Raw genomic sequence first — 18,485 nt, forward strand, 5'->3', positions numbered from 1 at the left:
TTTCTATGTAGATCTTTTAATGGGGTTGGGGGTGGGGTGGGGGGGGAGGGGGTGTGGGGGGGTGGGTGGGTGGGTGGTGGTTAAAGAAAGAGTATTGTAATTCAGATATGTGGTTGCATATCATCTTGATGTCCCTGCATTCCACTCTGTCAATAGTGAGGGTGAGCTTAAAACATAAAGCTGGTGTGAGTAGAAGAGGACCAGTTTATATGTTTGTTCCTATGTTCTATGTTCAGCTGCAGTATTGCACAATGGATTTCTGTAGCTCTTGGTGGGTGCAGTATTGTTAGGCCTGTGTCATTTATACAACGCTGGACCTCGCAAAGCTAGAAGAGGCCTCACCTCAAAATTTCTGGTTTATTACCTAAAGAGAAAAATCCGTGCTCTTGTGTGTCATTGTAAACTGCCAGCTTTGACCCATCGACGTCTCTCGCTCTCTCTTCCCCATCCCCTCCCTCTGGTGTTCTCTCTTCCCACTCCTGCAAAAAATTCCAGACACACGCATTTAAGCCTGATGACTGGTTTAAGGAGAGAACTGAACTCGTCATTCCACATTTTAAAAAGCAGGGAAACCTTTCAATGGCGGTTTTCATCTGGGAGGTGGAACTGCTTGGCTACTACTCCTTCACACAATCAATCTCACAAAACGGGTGTTTGCTAATGGGTAATTGTTACAGGTGACTTGCTGTAACCCTGCAAGCTTGCCTGAGCCATTTGCACCGACTCACCCAGTGAAAAGGTGGACAATTTGTCCTTAAAATGAAGCACAAAGCAAAAGTCCATAACCCATTCATGAACCTATCGGTGCCAATTGTATTATGGAAAGATATTTATTTAAGCCATATCCACAATGGATTGCACGGCATTTGGGCACTCTGACTTGAAAGTCCTTGAAAAGGGAAACAACTCCCATGTTCTGATCCCCAACATGTCTAACTCAATGGGAAGGGGCTCCTATTAGACTAAAAGGCTACCTGATTATAGTGAAACCTCCTGAGGACTGACTCTCAGGGGCCAACTCAAGGGGAATCGGGGATGGGCAACAAATGCTGGCCATACCCAGTGATGCCCACATCCCATGAAAGAATAAAGAAAAGCATAAAGTATTGGAATGTTTGGTGAGCAGTCGTAACCCCCCTGGCCGTAATGTCTATCTGTTAGCAGACGGATCGGGATTTTAATGACCCTTCTTGGAAAGGTTTGTTCCAATTCATCTGCTGGATATGGCAGCTCTCCAGATTTATCTTTTGATAAAATGCATCAGTCTTAAAAGGGTGGAGATTCAGAGACAGCTGCAATTGCAGCAATCCATTCAGAAAGTTTAATCCATCCAATTTAGTGAATTGTAACAGCAAAGACTCCAGCCTGAGAAGCTTTTGACACATAAGAATTACACTTTATACATTTTTAGCTCATTGTTTTCCTACACCTGCATTTCAGCAGGTGTTTTTGTATTCTCAAGGTGATAAACTCCCATAGATAAACCATTCTAAAATGCCACAATCGGAGTAATAACTGACTTGAGTTTCATCTCCGTTGCTGCGTCAATTAATAGATGGGTCAACTTAATTCAGTAAAAGTTAAAATGGAAATATTACCAAGTTCAATTTAGTGATTGCATTTAAAGAAAATTATTCCTACATCTGTCATCACCCTTTGGAAAGCAACCCCCACCACTTTTAACACAGGCAGATTATATCATCTCTGTGGATTGTTAGTTATAGTTTACAAGGGATGCTGGTTAATTCTAAAACCTATGACCCATAACTGTCAGATCAGATAGTGAGGAAGTCTAACTTTAATGAGCGCCTTGCAAAGCGGCATCCATTGAATAGATGAACTGTGAGGTCCAGGGGTCATGGCCTCATGCCCACCCACCATTATATTTTGTTACGTTCTTGTTCGCCTTGTGTGTGCTTTTTTAAAATAATTGATCTTTTATTTTGTTCTGACGGGAACCATCTTTATGAGCCAGAAGTATTATAGGTGGGGGAGATAAAGGAAAATATGGATAAATGAAACAAAATGAAAATATGTTGAATTCAGCAAAAGGAAGACCAAAGCTTTGAAAGATTAATTAGTTATTAATTCACACAAAAGCATGTCCTGCATTGACAAGACAAAATTACCTTTCTGTTTAAACAACCTCTCTTTCTTGATGGATTTCCTTTCCCTGAGCCATCTTATTCAGTGGATCACATTTGATCTACTGACCTCCCCTCCAAAAAAAGCGAAACAACATATTGAAGAGCAACATATTGAAGAGCACTGCGAAGTGCCTACACAGAGCTAATTACATTTTTTAGATTGTCTAAAGCAACTTCCTTGGATAAGTTGTGCCTATTAGCACACTGTAGCATCCAATCAACACATTGTAAGATGGGATAGCTTTCCAGAGCATCTTGCCATGTGTTGCTCTGTTAAGCATAGCCTGAGTACCACCGAATGATGAGTATTGTGTAGTCTGGAGCTGTTCCTGTTTGACTGTGATGGAAACCTGTAGCTGTATTCATGAACAGCCTCGAGCCCTTCACCAGCTGTGAACTGCAGGTACATTCTGATTTTAGTTAGTGCTTCAGACCTGCGACACTGACATCTACAGGACCTTTACTACATTGCAGAATGTCTGATTGAAGCTGGGCAAGGTACACACAAGCAACATTACCCTCATTTGTTCTCATTGGGCCCCGCAGCCTTAAATTGTGAACTCAAACATGGATAAATGCACCTTATAAAGTGACATAAATAAACGCGCAAAAAAAGCCCCCACACTGCTTTGTCTTTTAACATCACAAACAAGTGAAATGGGAAACAAAATGGAAGAAAATTTGGAGATGTTCCTGCCTTTTAAACGATTGAAATATCCTGTTTGTGCATTTGAAGTTCTTAGTTTTTTAACTTACCAAGTTACAGTGCCGGGGTCACTCTTTCTTTAATGAGACAGGCCTAAATTTAGGGCCGTTACGAGAATGTGGTCAGTGACTTAATTGAAAATTCACTTGTATCTTTTTTAATGTTTATTTTAATTAAAGCTTTTTAAGTTTTACGGTGGAGTTTCTGCCCTAAGTGTCAACAAATGTCATTTGAAATGTGTCTTTTTTTTAAAATAATATACTGTTGGTCCTAACAAGCCCAACAGGGTACTCTGTTGTTTATCAAATGTACTACTTGCCAATTAATGTTAAGGTAACATTTATAATAAATCCGCTTTTCCTTTTCAGGCACTGGCCAAGGGGTTGGGCACCAACTTTAACCTCTAGAAAGTGGGCAGTGCGCGTAAGGATTGTCATGTTAAATTCAGACTTTTGGCTGTGAATCAGCACCTTCTGTATTGTCCTAAACGAAAGCTTCTCCACCTTGCCTAGAATTAAGCTTTGTTTTAACCCTTTCTCGTTTATCAAAAAAAAAAATCTGTGGTTAAATCCCTGTTTGCACATGCGGTAATCTTTTACTTACACTCCATATTTATCAAAATTTAAGCTTTCTCTTACATTTTATGGGGGAAAAGTTAAAAAAAAATAGATTTTATATGTTCATTTTATGATCAAAATAAAATTCTGTCTGCTAGTTAAGCGGTGTTTATTCTTTCTTGAACCTCAAAACCTGACAAAGTTTGTCCTACCCAAATTAGAGAGCATCTCACTTCCGCTACTCTCCCACGCTCTGCTCCTATTGAAGCTGCCGATTGGATCCTGCACCCCGGTTCTCACCCAAGTGACCATTCTTGGTACAGAAGTCCAGGCAGTGACTGGTGGGCTGCTCCACTCTGGAGGGCATCGTGGCTGAACCTGACCTTTCCTCATTCTGTCAAACTTGCTGTCATATTTTCCAGCTCAGGTAACCGGATAGCAATCAGGAGAAACTGGTTTTGAGCAACCAGGTTTTTTTAAACTATCCTTTTGTCTTCAAATGGTATTTCTGGGGGAGAAGGAATTTGCATGAAATGGGCTAACCATTCATCACTTCCAAGGGCAGCTAACAATTCTATGGCTAAACACAATGAGCTATAGACTCCCAGTTGAGAGAGAGAGAGTGCACAAATAACATTACTAATTACTAAAAAAAAGCAAATTGCTCCTAGACATAGTGAAAAAGTTCTGCTAAAATCGGAGGCTAGTGTTTTAAGTAAAATAATTAGTGCATTTTTATTCAGCAGCCCAAGACTCATTGGTAAGAGAAGTATTAAAAAATAATTAAATAGAAAGCAATTAGCAAAGCTTATATTTACATGAAAACTTCCTGGCCACTGTCATAGCAAATGAATATATGATTAATTTCATTAACGTGGTACTCAAAATGCATGGAAACTATTCCCATCACTTTTTAAAAAATTCATTGTCCCTTAAGGATGTTTGTGAACCAGATTTTTTTTTTAACAAGAATCAACATTCGTTTCATGGTCATCATCAGATTTAAAATTCCAGATTTTCGTTGAATTCAAATTGTATCACCTGCCATGGTGGGATATAAATGTCGGTCCCCAGGGCACTAGACCAGTGACAATACCACTATGCCATCACCTCTACTGTATGCTATGTTGTTAGAAGGGATCTAAAAACAGGAGAAAAATAAGCAAGGCAAAGTAACATTAAATATCATCAGCAAACTGCAACAATATTTTTAACCACAATGTGCATTTAACTGGAAGTCTGAAACAACTCATTAACAAAATATGTATTGTCTGCAATTTAAAAAAAATTATTTAATAATGCTGCAGCATATCTTCAGGAAAAAGAACTTGCATTTATATAGCTCCTTTCATAAGCTCAGGAAGTTCCAAGGTGCTTTCCTGTCATGGACATGCTTGTAAAGTACGTCATCACTTGTATAATGTAGTAAACACAGCAGCCAATTTGCACACAGCAAGGTCCCACAAATAGCAACATAATAGTGACCAGATAATCTGTTTTAGTGCTGTAAATTGGGTGGTAAATGATGCCCAAGACACCAGGGATAACTCCCCTGCTCTTCTTCAAAACAATGCCATGGGATCTTTTTCATCCACCTGAGAGAGCAGACGGGGCCTCAGTTTATCATCTCAGCCATGGGCCTCGCATTCTGGCTCAGCCCTCAAAATCCAAGCAGATCAACTGCATTTGTGCCCACATTTTTCACAGGCCGGTTTGTTGTTTGAATGTTGTGGGATGGGAGGACTGGAAAAGGTTTCATTGCTGGGTAAATCCTAAACCATCAAGATCTGTTTGTATCTGCGGCATACGATCTATGCAAAGTAATGGATCTTTGATTTAAACGCTATGATTGTCCCTGATCTAGGTCTAAATGACCCACAAGCACTCTGAACACCATTTCTCCCAGTTGACCTTACAGACGGTTTCATTCAATTAAGTGAACTGAACTTGATTTGAACTATTTGTAGAGCTATGTAATGTATAAGATTTACTTCCTTACACTTACAAAAGACACTTTCAGTAATCTAAATCAATAGGGGGAAAGCTCTGGGTGAAATTATTTGCAATATTCTGCTAACCCACATGGGGGAGCCATGTTTCTCCATATTGAAACTGTGGAATCACTTCCCTTTCACTAACATTGAGATCTGCAATCATTTACACCATGCAAAACAGATGGATTATTATGCCCAAAGTGTAATTAATAACAAAGATGAAGGAAAATCAGTTTTGTAAAAATTCTACTTAACAATGTGAGATAAAAGAAAAAAAACTGGATGCCAGCAATTTTTTGCATTTGGATTAGTGTTTCATTCACCATCGCCTCTATCCCAGGAATGCCTTGCTTGAGGGCTTCTGCTCTTCATTCCAACATGTTCCGATGGAAGGCCGTCTGAAATATTAGCTCTGTTTCCCTCTCCACAGATGCTGCCTTGACTTGAGTGTTACCAGTATTTTCTGTTTTTCCTTTATATAAAATATCCGGTCAGTGTTTGTGCTGGTTACTGCGTAACGTTATGAGAAGCAATGAGTACCATGGTGTTACACTCACTGTTGGTCCAACAAGGTATCTACATGAGAATTTCCTACGTTCAGCTCATTTGCATATCCATTGAAGTGGTGATTGGTGTAAATCTGGCTAAATATGGGTGTAAGTTGCTAGGCTGCTTGGAAATTAGAGCGCAGCCTTTAAAAAGCTGAAGATTGCAGAAGAAAGCTGGGGGGGTTGCTGAGGGCTCAGTTCACTCACTGCACTGGCTCATGCCCCTCATGATATGAGATGAAAGGCAAAAGGTTGTTTGATGAGGAAAGATTGGACAGACTAGGCTTTGTATCCACTGGAGTTTAGAAAAATGAGAGGTGACTTGATTGAAACATATAGAAATACAAAGTAGGAGCAGAAGAAGGCCATTCGGCCCCTCGAGCCTGCTCCGCCATTTAATAAGATCATGGCTGATTTGTTTTGAATTCCACATTCCCATCTACCCCCTGATAACCTTTGATCCCCTTGCCTAACAAGAATCAATCAACCTCTGCCTCAAAATATTCACTAACCCCGCCTCCAACGCCTTCTGAGGCAGAGAGTTCCAAAGTTGCACAACCCTTTGAGAGAAAAAAATTCACCTCATCTCTGTCCTTAAAGGGCTACCCCTAATTTTAAAACAGTGCCGCCTAGTTCAGGACTCACCCACAAGAGGAAACAACCTTTCCACATCCACATTGTCAAGGCCATTCAGGATCTTGTATACTTCAATCAAATCACCCCTCACTCTTCTAAACTCCAGTGGAAACAAGCCCAGTCTGTCCAACCTTTCCTCATAAGACAACCCATTCATTCTAGGTATCAACCTAATCATTGAGTGGAGGATTTTGAGGGGCCTTGACAGGGTGGATGTGGAAAGGATGTTTCCCTTTGCGGGAGAATATAGAACTAGGGGCTACTGTGTAAAAATGGAGGTTTCCCCTTTAAGGACAGAGATGTAGAGAAACTTTTTCACTCAGAGGGTCATGAGTCTTTGGAACTCAATTCTTCAAAAAGCAGTGGAAGCAGAGTCTTTTAATATTTTTAAGGCTGAGCTGGATAGATTCTTGGCAAGCAAGGGGGTGAACGGTTATCAGAGGTGAGTGTGTGGAGTTGAGGTTACAATCAGATCAGCCATGAATGGCGGAGCAGGGTGAAGGGGCCAAGTGTTCATGTGAATGTTTTCATGCCACTTTTTGAGAACACCTATTGTAAGAGAGATTGGTACAGGCAGACAAACAAAGAAACAAGGCATCAAAGAGGATGCCCACACCTTTCCAGAATCATACCATCTTGAGGCTTCAGGAGGCACAGACTGCTGGGTCTGTGGTAGGAACATGTCCACACTCGCCGCCTCCCACATTCCTTAGTTCCTGTGTCCAGCTCCGCCCCTGTAAAACACAGTCTGCATCATTCTAAGTGTCTTACAAATGGAAAAGCAGGACACTCAGAGCGGAGGGGCTACTGACCGTCACTACCAAATATTTAAATGAGGTCACCCAGGACTTGGTGGTTTGTGGGAAAGGCCAAATATTGCAAGGCACTTTGGGATTGTTTTTTTTAGGGAAGCAGAGTGGCACAAGTGGTTCCAGCCCCCTTTTCTGATGTCATTGTCACCTGAAAACCAATGGCCTAAAATGAGACTGAAGCAGACTCAGTTCTGAGTGAGCAACCCACATGAGGGGGTCCGAAGAGTGATGGATCGGTGGTCCTTGGGTCCCTGATAACACACTCGGCGTGACATGCCAGCCCTAGCCGTCCCTCCACAGCCACTGGCTCTCAGCTAAGTCAGGAATGGGGTTGGTGGTTCAGGGGTTGGGAGTGGGATTAATCGCAATTCCTGTGGTCAGGGGGAGCCACTCCTGCTCCTCCCAGCTCCACAGTAAAGGGGAAGATCTTAGCTTTGCGCAATCATGTAAAAGGGGGCATAACGAAACGGCAGCCATTTTTATGTTTGCCCTGATCGGCCTTTCCATTGAAAATGAAGGGTCACCCCCTCTACCCCTCAATCGGTGCTCAGCCCATTATAAAAAGCAAGGTAAAAGATAGCAGATTGGAGATGGATGAAGCAGGAACCAACTTTTCCGAGTCTTGATTAAAGAACGAAACCATCTCTGATTCTGAATCATTTTGACGAAAAGTCATCGACCTGAAACGTTAACCCTGTTTCTCTCCCCACAGATACTTCCATATCTAATAAGTATGTCCTGCATTTTCTGTTTTTATTTCATACCATCTCGTTTTGCGCTACACACGACTCTGGTTAAGTCAGGAAGCCATGGTTTTACCGGCATGATGCCACCACCAAACACATCTTCTCTTCACCCCCCCCCCCCCCCGTCGGCGTTCCATAGGGATCCTTCCCTCTGGGACACCCTGGTCCACTCCTCCATCACCCCCTACTCCTCAACCCCCACCTATGGCACTTCCCCATGCCCACGCAAAAGATGTAACACCTATCCCTTCACTTCCTCTCTCGTCACCGTCCAAGGGCCCAAACACTCCTTTCAAGTGAAGCAGCATTTCACTTGCATTTCCCCCAACTTAGTCTACTGCATTCGTTGCTCCCAATGCGGTCTCCTCTACATTGGAGAGACCAAACATAAACTGGGCGACCGCTTTGCAGAACACCTGCGGTCTGTCCGCAAGAATGACCCAAACCTCCCTGTCGCTTGCCATTTTAACACTCCACCCTGCTCTCTTGCCCACATGTCTGTCCTCGGCCTGCTGCATTGTTCCAGTGAAGCCCAACGCAAACTGGAGGAACAGCACCTCATCTTCCGACTAGGCACTTTACAGCCTTCCGGACTGAATATTGAATTCAACAGCTTTAGGTCTTGAGCTCCCTCCTCCATCCCCACCCTCTTTCTGTTTCTTCACCCTTCCTTTTGTTTTTTTTCCAATAATTTATATAGATTTTTCTTTTCCCACCTATTTCCATTATTTTAAAATCTTTTATGCCCCCCCACCCCCACTAGAGCTATACCTTGAGCGCCCTACCATCCATTCTTAATTAGCACATTCGTTTAGATAATATCACCAACTTAACACCTCTGTGTTCTTTTGTTCCTTTGTCTGTGACATCTTTTGATGATCTGCTCCTATCACTGCTTGTTTGTCCCTACACCAACACCACTCTATCCACTTCTCTCTCCCCCACCCCACCTTAAACCAGCTTATATATCATCCCTCTCATTGTAAAGAAAAATCAATTCTCTTGAAGGGTCATGAGGACTCGAAACGTCAACTCTTCTTCTCCGCCGATACTGCCAGACATGCTGAGTTTTTCCAGGTAATTTTGTTTTTGTGTTAGCCATGGTTTTTTTTGTTTCTTTTCACTGTATAGATTATTTAATTCTTTAATAAGTTATTACCATTCAATATAACCTGATTAGACATGTTACACTACAGGAACAGACCATAAACACGTTCAGTCTGATCTGTCCCTGTTAGAGTCATTCAGGGTATCTTAAGCAGGAATCTTATCAAACCCTGTAATTCATATGTGAAAGGATGGCTGTCTGTTTTAGTATGAATGGAAAAAAATAATTAACACCCAGTAACTGAGTAACATTTTATTGAAAACAGTCAACTTACTGCCCCATCCACTTACTGCCATCTTGCCCAGTAACCAGTGAGATAACAGGCAGGTTCCTCAAGACACACAATTAAAGACAAAGTGGTCATTCTATGATCCCCAGCTCATAACTATTCAGCAAAATGAAGGATTAGGTGTATATTTGAATGTTTCTCATAATGCTACTAACAAGAATTCCAAAGTCAAACTGAACATGTATATGATTCTTGGTGACATAATTAACATCATTCCAAAATAGATAACCTGGATAAACAGGCTATGCCTCTAAACTGGCACATTATCCAACTAATATCAAATACGAGGAACCAATTCTCATCCATGTCTGCTGTCACTGGCAGAACTTCATAATGTCATTCTAGGAGATGTTCTACACAAGATGTCTTCTCCAGAATATCTCCGAACCCTTTTTAAGTGCATATAATACAGGAGGACTGAATGAGTGCCAGTGTGCAGAAGGACAAGGGCAGCAGACACATGGGAACACCACCACTTGGAAATTCCCCTCCAAGCCACTCACCATCCTGACTTGGAACTATATCGCTGTTCCTTCACTGTCGCTGGGTCAAAATTTTGGAACTCCCTTCCTAACGGCAATGTGGGTGCACCCACACCACATGGGCTGCATCAGTTCAAGCAGGCAGCTCACCACAATCTTCTCGAGGGCAATTAGGAATGGGCAATAAATGCTGGCCTAGCCAGCGATGCCCACATCCCATGAATGAATAATAAAAGTTACATAGAATTTACAGCACAGAAACAGGCCATTTGGCCCAAATGGTCCATGCTATCACTGTGGTCCACACAAGCTTCCTCCCATCCCTCTTGGTCTCAACCCATTAGCATGAGTCGAGGGTAATATCAGACGTGATCTTGTTGAATGCCAGAGTAGGCTGGAAGGGCCATTTAGCCCGCTCCTGCTCTTATTCCTTATATTTTTCCCTCATGCACTTATTGTAGCATAAAGGGTTAACAGATGGGATATGCTAATATATGATGTAGATAAAGCAATGTTAAGCAACTACCAGGGTATGCCTAAGGCAGCGTGTGCAGGTGTCCACCGTGGATTTTGACTCCATTATTAAAACCGTCGACACCCAATTTAGCCTGAAGCAAAATGTAGTTATTGAATGAGCGCGTTTTAAAGAGAGCTCGCAATGGCCCGGGGAATTATTCCTAATGACCTACGTTGCCTAGCTGGTTCTTGCAGATAGGGGGGCCCTGGAGGACGAGCTAATCCACGATCGCATAGTCGTGAGAGTTTGGGATGAGAAACTCTCCAATTTTCCGCAGGCCAAAAACAACCTTACTTTGGATCAAGCAGTCCAGTATGTGAGGCAGGCCAAGTTTAGAGCATTTAATTAGGCGATAATTCGAGGCTTCACTTGACTCCATAGATTGGGTAGCCCACAGGCAGTGATCCCACCTGTAAGAAAGGCCACCAAACCAAGCTAAAGGACAGGAAACTGGCTGTAGTAATTATGGTTTTGTTAAATGTTGGATTGTATAATATTCCTGTGATGTAAGGTCACATGATTTTTTTTAAACCAATGTGTTAGCAGCGCGGGCTACCTCCTCAACCAGTTTAGAGGTAGAGATGGAGTTGAAAGCACACATGTAGTTGCTGCTGGCTGTAATGTAAATAAACATAATGTTTCCACTTAGAAAGTTGTCTGCAGATTAACCCTATTACAAATAGGTGACAAGACCACACTACAACAAACTGGTGACGAGGATAAATCAAGATAAATCGGAATCGGTACTGTACCTTGTCCAGCGATTGTGAGTGTCAACATCCGTTTAAAATAGCAGAAGATATACTCACCCAAAATGCTACAATTTGGTAGAATCGATCCCTTTGAGCCAGCCACAGACAACTGGTCTCAGTATATAGAACTTATAAAGCATTCTTCTTTCAAACGAGCAAAATCACGGGTCAAGGAAAGAGGCAAGGGATCCTCTTGAGTACTTGTTGGAGCAAAACCTCCAGTTTGATTCAAAGTTTGATGGCCCCCAGTGCCCCAGATTCGGAGAACTAGTGGACCTTGTGAAGGGACAATTTTCAGCCCAAGCCCTTAGTCACGATGCAGAAGTTTCTGTTCAATTCACAAAATAGATCCCCGGGTCAGACATTTGCTCGCTACGTGGTGAAATTTAAGCAACTAACAGAATACTGTGAGTTCGGTGAGACTCTGAACAACGTGCTCAGAGATCGTTTAGTGTGTGGTGTGAAAGAAGACCCTATTCAGGGAAGACAACTGGCTGAAGTGAATCTGGATTTTAAGAAGGTGTTAGAAATAGCGCTGGCCATGGAAAGCACTGTAAAAGATTCCGAAGTGCAAAGGGGTGCAAAATGGTGCCGTACTCCACCGCTAAGCGGGAAACAGCCCCCGCTAACCGAAAAATAAGAAGAAATAATTTAGCAGCTAAATCGAAGAGTAATTTTAATCGATGTGGAAATAATCAGTCTTTTGGCAATTGGCAGTTTATAAAAGTAGAATGTTACTTTTGTCACAGAAGTGGACAAACAATGAGACAGTGCAAGGCTAGATTTAAACTGGCTTGCAAACAACAGAAGAAGCCCAGTGAAATCTACAGTGTAGAAGAGTCAGAAACAACAAGTTCTGACATTTACTCGTTGTTTAACATGAAAGTTGGGAAAACAGAGCCAATATTTGTTACAGTACAAGTGAATGGTAAACCAGTAAAAATGGAAGTAGACACGGGAGCTTCCACTACAGTAATTGGAGAACACATTTTCAGATATTTAAATAATGGTGAACATCAATTAAGTTTGTCAAGCTGAAAATGTATATGGGCGAAGGACTCCAAGTAAAAGGTATCAGCAGAGCAACTGTTCATTATGGAAACCAATCGGCACAGCTACCCATGTTGTATTGAGAGGCAGACGACCAAGCCTTCTAGGGTGAAACTGATTAAGGGAAATCAACCTTGATTGGCTAGTGAGATTTCAAAAGGAAGCTGGAAGAATTCATGTCTTGAAAAAGGAACATGGCAAAGTTTGGCAGAAAGGGCCTGGAGAGTTTAAGGACCGCAACGGTATGAAAAGTGAATGTGTAAGGATTTAACAATCTGAAGAAATGCAGTCTATCTCAAACAAAAACATGGAAGAAGAGCAGAAGAAACTCAAGGAGATCCTGCTGAATAACAGAGCTCAAGACGAAGTGAGTAACTTTCGCCAGGAAAAGAAAAACCTGTTCAAAAACTTTTACACACTACAAGATTCCCTCGGGTCAAAGTTTGCATCTCTGGAACAGTATGAAGACAAACAGAAAGAATTCAGCACCTCTCTGAACAAATTGAAGAACCGGTTGGCAGTGAAGACACATTGTAAAGAGTATGTTTTTATTTTTCGGACTGTGGTTTTAAGATTGGACTGTGACTTTAAAAACTGCCATGGCTGTAGTTTAAAAGAGATGTTCACTAGAGCAAGAAGAAGAAAATCTACCATGCTGCTACCTCCTAGAACAGTGTGTGCCAGGTTGGATAGAATGGTGCTGGAAAGGAGACCTGGTTTAAGAGGGAACTGCCCAGTGATGGCGTATTGATTGGCTCCTGACCAAGTGGCCAGGTTCTGTGTGAAGATAGCGCAGTAGATCAGCTCCTAGCCTGAAAAGAGGAAAGACCTGAAACCTCTCTTTCCTGTGTTTTGCAAGACTCCAGTAATCCTGCCATAGTAGCCAGGTGCCTATTCCTCATACTGCCGTATCCCACGTTCTTTGAGAGACCCCTCTCAGGAGGAAAAGGGGAAAAATCACCAGTAGAGACATTAAAAGCAAGTTTCAACCAGAGAACCACAGACTGCAAATGCTGGGAGATTACCTCATGTTAGCCACAACAGCCTGCAAGGAATTTGGAAAAAAGCAATCAAAGCCACGCCATCTAATCCTGAACTCCGGACTGGTACTATTGAACTGTTTTATCTCATCCTTAAAATCCACGTTTTGCGTGTCTTATGCGTGTGTGTGTGTGTGTTTGCGTATAGGGATTTAAGAAGAGGTAGAGTTTAAGACATAGAGTTAAAAGTTAGCATTTCATATCTTTTTCTTTCGCCACTGGTTACAGACAATTTGTTTAATAAACAGTTATTTACCTGTTAAGTTTACAAACCTGGTGCTCATATTCTTTTAACCTAAATTAGACAGTTAGGTAGAATTGGGGCAATTCTAATCAACCTTCTCACATTTGTCATGGCTCGGGGAGCAGTGGAGCTCGATACGGCAGCGTACTGTCCCCCAGTGAGTCACGGCAACATCAACGTTCAAGTTTCCAGGAGGCGGCCAACAAATACTAAAAAGAGACAGAAGACCTGAAGAATCGGCTCAATGAAGTCAGAGAGGCTTTGAAAACAAAAAACCGGAGAGCTTTCCAAGAGGCGAGCAGACAACAAAGTTTCTGGAGGTTCAGATACTGAACGAAGACAAGTTGAGATTTCACCTGAGAGAAGCCTGGCCGACAGTGAAGTGAAAGTGAAGGATGAGACTAAACTCTGTGGTAGAAAGAAGAAGATAAAAAGGAACAAGTTTCCGAAAAGACAATAAAATAGTGGCTGGTAGCACCATAAACACTTGAAGGGGGCGATAAACAAATTATCAAACTGTGCCTACTTTGATATTATTCCAGTTCCTCGCAATGGTTTGCAGGATAATGATGCTGAAGATAAAATCAAAGAAGTAACCAAGGCCTTATCTGGAAAGAATTCTCGATGCTTTAGACAAATATGAAGAAGTTAACAGGTGATTTGTTGGAGACCAATCTTGACACTTTCTTTTTCACTACAGTACAACCTCCACCGCACACACCGCACCCCCCCCACCACCTCCCCCCGACATGACGACAGGAGCAACCTCTGCAGAATTTTTAATGAGACGCCACCTTAGGTCAAGACTGAGCCTAATATTTCCAGATTTGGAGGGGGAAGGTGGAGAAGAGTCAAGGAAACCAAAAAGCTGTGCATGACTTGCATAGCCGTGAGAGACAACTTACTGCTGGAGAAGCAGTGTAGGTAAAGAATTTTGGTGGAGGACTGAAGTGGTTACCGGATAAAGTAAGTTCAATGGCCAGACCATTATCATACCACTTGGAAGTGGAAAGCCAGATAACGCCTTAGCATGTGGACCATGTAAGAAAAAGAGAGATACCACAACAAAAAGTGGTTATGCCTGTAACCATTACTGAACCAATGTTTCCTGTTGAAGATGCTCAACCAAGGACTGACATGGTCTGATGTCTCTATCAGGGTGGAAGGCACTGAACTGCAAGTGCCCACCGAGGTACCTGATGCTCATGCGGTTCCAGAGAATGTGGTTCCTGAAGAAGAATCTGAAGTTGTGGAGCTGTGACATTCCACACAACTCGGAAACCACCTGAAAGACCGAACTTGTAAACTTCATGACCTGTGTAAATATTATAATGTCTGGACATAAATATACTTGTAAATACAAGGTGTACAATAAAATTAAAGGGGGAGAAGTGTAGTAATTATGGTTTTGTTAAATGTTGGATTGTACCTTTAAGAATAGTCCTGTGATGTAAGATCACATGATCTGTGTAAACCAATGTGTTGGTGGCATGGGCTACCTCCTCAGTCAATGTAGATGTAGAGATGGAGTTGAAAGCACACGTGAAGTTGCTGCTGGCTGTATTATAAATAAACCTAATGTTTGAACTTAGGAAGTTGTCTGCAGATCAACACTATTACAAATCGGCGTCAAGGCCACAATACAACACCGGCAGGCATTTTTAGACGTTTGTATTGTGACATGAAACACAGCATAGACACCAAGATTGCCCAGCAGGGGCACGGAATGCTTCCAGGCTGGCAAAACTGGACACTTCAAGCATTTCTGCAAATCCAGCAATTTTAATCCAAGTCGAAGACCAGAACGTATTTATGAAACACATTCCTTCCAAGAAAAAAACTAAATTACAGAGTATCTAGGGGAAGGGGATAGTCTTAATCCAGACTATCTTCTGGTCAGTCTGATACAAGTTCCACTTCCAGTGCAGACACAATGGGCTGAATGACCGCTTTCTGTTCTGGAACTTTCTATCATTCTCAAGGCCTCGATACTACTTTTAAAATTGATACTGGAGCTTCTGTTAACATCTTAGCAGATGACCTTGACTGGCTTCAGGGGATGACCCTTTATCCATCAGACATCATGTTATAAGGCACAGGTGACCTTCCATTCAAAGGCAGGATTATCGCTCCTCTTGGCTACAAGGGGCAACAGATTGTTGATTCTCTCTCTGTTCTTCACAACCAATGTAAATCCTTGTTGAGTGGCGATGTTGGCTACTTCTAGGAATGCCTGAAAAACCAGCTGATGCTCATCATTTGAATGACTCACTGTCTTTCATGCAACAATCTTTAACCTTTTATTTAGAAGCAGTGGAAATTCAGTCTTCAGAAGCTGAGGAAGTTCATATACTCAGCATAAGTCCCTTTCTTTCACAGAGACACCAGCCACTAGACCCAGGGCACACATGCAAGTTAAGATTCTCTCTGGGATGATCCCACCCCCAGTTCCACCTGCACCTCCAAGTTTTGCAAACTCTCTCCATTTAGATAATGTGTTGCTTTTCTATTCTTGAAGTCAAAGTGGACAAGGTCACATTTTCCCACATCATATTCCATCTGCCAAATTTTTGCTCACTCACTTAACCTTTTCAGGCCCCTTATGTCCTCTTTAAAACTTTTTCTCCTCCCTAGCTTTGGAGCATCAGCAAATTTAGCAATTTGGTCCTTTCATCCAAGTCACTTACATAGATTGTAAATAGTTGAGGCCTCAACACTGATCGCTGTGGCACTCCACATGTTACATCTGTCAAGAAGATATAATAATGTTTGTAATGTTATTGGAAATTATTTTAAAATGGAGTTTAGTAGTGTCTGTGTCTATGTATGTGTATCTGTGTGTGTTAATTGGATTAAAGCCAGCTGGTCTAGAGGCTTTGATGTATAGAAGAGAAATAGGTTTGAAATGGTAATTAGGTAAACTAGGGAAGTTACAAGGTGAAGTAACTAGGGGCAATTTGCATTTTTAAATAAATCATTCAAAAGAATGGGTGAACTATCATACCTAGCCAGAAGAAGCTAAACAATGTGTTTAATTTTTCCAAAGCTTATTAATAAAATTAGCGCTACGAAAGGGGCTTTATTGTTAGAAGAGGTGAAGCTCAGAAGACCGAGTGATACAATGAGAATTTGCATTCAAAGAGGAAAATATGTATAAAGGAAAAGAAGGCTGTTGATGAAGGAGGAAGATTTCTAAGATGTAAAGCCTCCAGCCTGTAAGCCATAAGCCGCTGTCTGCAAGGACCCAGCGCTGAAAGAAACTAATTTTGAATTCGGTTATCCAGGGTGTGCTTTGCCAAGAGTTTGTTTAAATCTATCTGTTTTACTGTTGCTTTAAAGATTCAGATTAATTAGAGGATTTTTGTAATTATTATAGTAGTAATTTTATAGACATATGTATGTGCTTACAATCTTTCTTGTATTAATAAATTTTTAATTTAGTTTCGTAAAAACCTCATTAGACTCGGTGTCTTATTATTACTGAAGTTAAAGCCTGCATCTTGAAACATACAAATTATGTTATGACAGTTGTTTCAAGTTTCCGTCTGGGATTTGAACAGCTCAGCATTTACCATCGGCTGTATCATAATGCATCTTGCAAACCCAAAAATTACCCAGTTATGCCTACTCTGTTTCCTGTTAACTAACCAATCCTCTATCCAAGCTAATATGTTACCCCCTACACCATGAGCTCTTATTTTGTCTAATAACCTTTGATGTGGCACCTTGTCAAATGCCTTCTGGAAATCTAGGTACACCACATCCACATGTTCCTCTTTATCCATGCGGTTTGTTACTTTCTCAAGGAACTCTAAAAAAAGTCAAACACAATTTCCCTTTCACAAAACCATGTTGACTCTGCCTGATTGCATTCAGTGACTCGCTATAACCTCCTTAATAATAGATTCCAGCATTTTCCCTATGACAGATGCTAAGTTAACTGGTTTGTAGTTTCTTGCTTTATGTCTCCCTCCTTCCTTGAACAGAAGAGTTATATTCACTTTTTCCAATCTAATAGGACCTTTCCAGAGTCTAGGGAATTTTAGAAAATTAAAACCAATGCATCTACAATCTCAGCAGCCACTTCTATTAAGACCCTAGGATGAAGTCCATCAGGACCTGGGGACTTGTCAGCTTTTAGTTCTAATAAACTTCACCATACCCTTTCCCTGGTGATTGTAATTGTTTTAAGTTCCTCCCTCCCTTTCACCTCTTGATGCACAATTATTTCTGGGATGTTATTTGTATCCTCTACAGTGAGGACAGATGCAAAACATCTGTTCAATTCATCCTTTTTATTATTTTCCATTATTAATTCCCCATTCTCACTCTATAGAGGACCAACTTTACTTACTCTTTTCCTTTTTAAATACTTGCAGAAACTCTTACTTATCTGTATTTATATTTCTAGCTAGTTTTCTCCCTCCTTATTATATCTCCTTCTTTATTATTCATTTAGTCATTCTTTGCTATTTTTTATATTCTGTCCAATCTTCTGACCTGCCACTGATCTTCACTGAATTATATGCTTTTTCTTTCAATTTGATACTATCTTTAACTTCCTTTAGTTAAGTGTCCAGAGTCTTTTTTTCTCACTGGAATATTTCTTTGCTGAATGTTATGAATTATTTCCTTAAATGTCTCCCACTGCATCTCTATTGGCCTATAACTTAACCAGTTCACTTTAGCCAGCTCTGTCTTCATACCTTCATAATTGTCCTTATTTAAGTTTAAAACACTAGTTTTAGACCCACTTATCTCTCCCTCAAAGTGAATGCAAAATTCAATCAGGTTAAGATCATTGCTACCTAGGGGCATGTTTACTATAAAGTCATTAAATAATCCTGTCTCTGATAG

Source organism: Carcharodon carcharias, chromosome 15 (assembly GCF_017639515.1).
Source record: "Carcharodon carcharias isolate sCarCar2 chromosome 15, sCarCar2.pri, whole genome shotgun sequence".
Lineage (NCBI taxonomy): Eukaryota > Metazoa > Chordata > Chondrichthyes > Lamniformes > Lamnidae > Carcharodon > Carcharodon carcharias.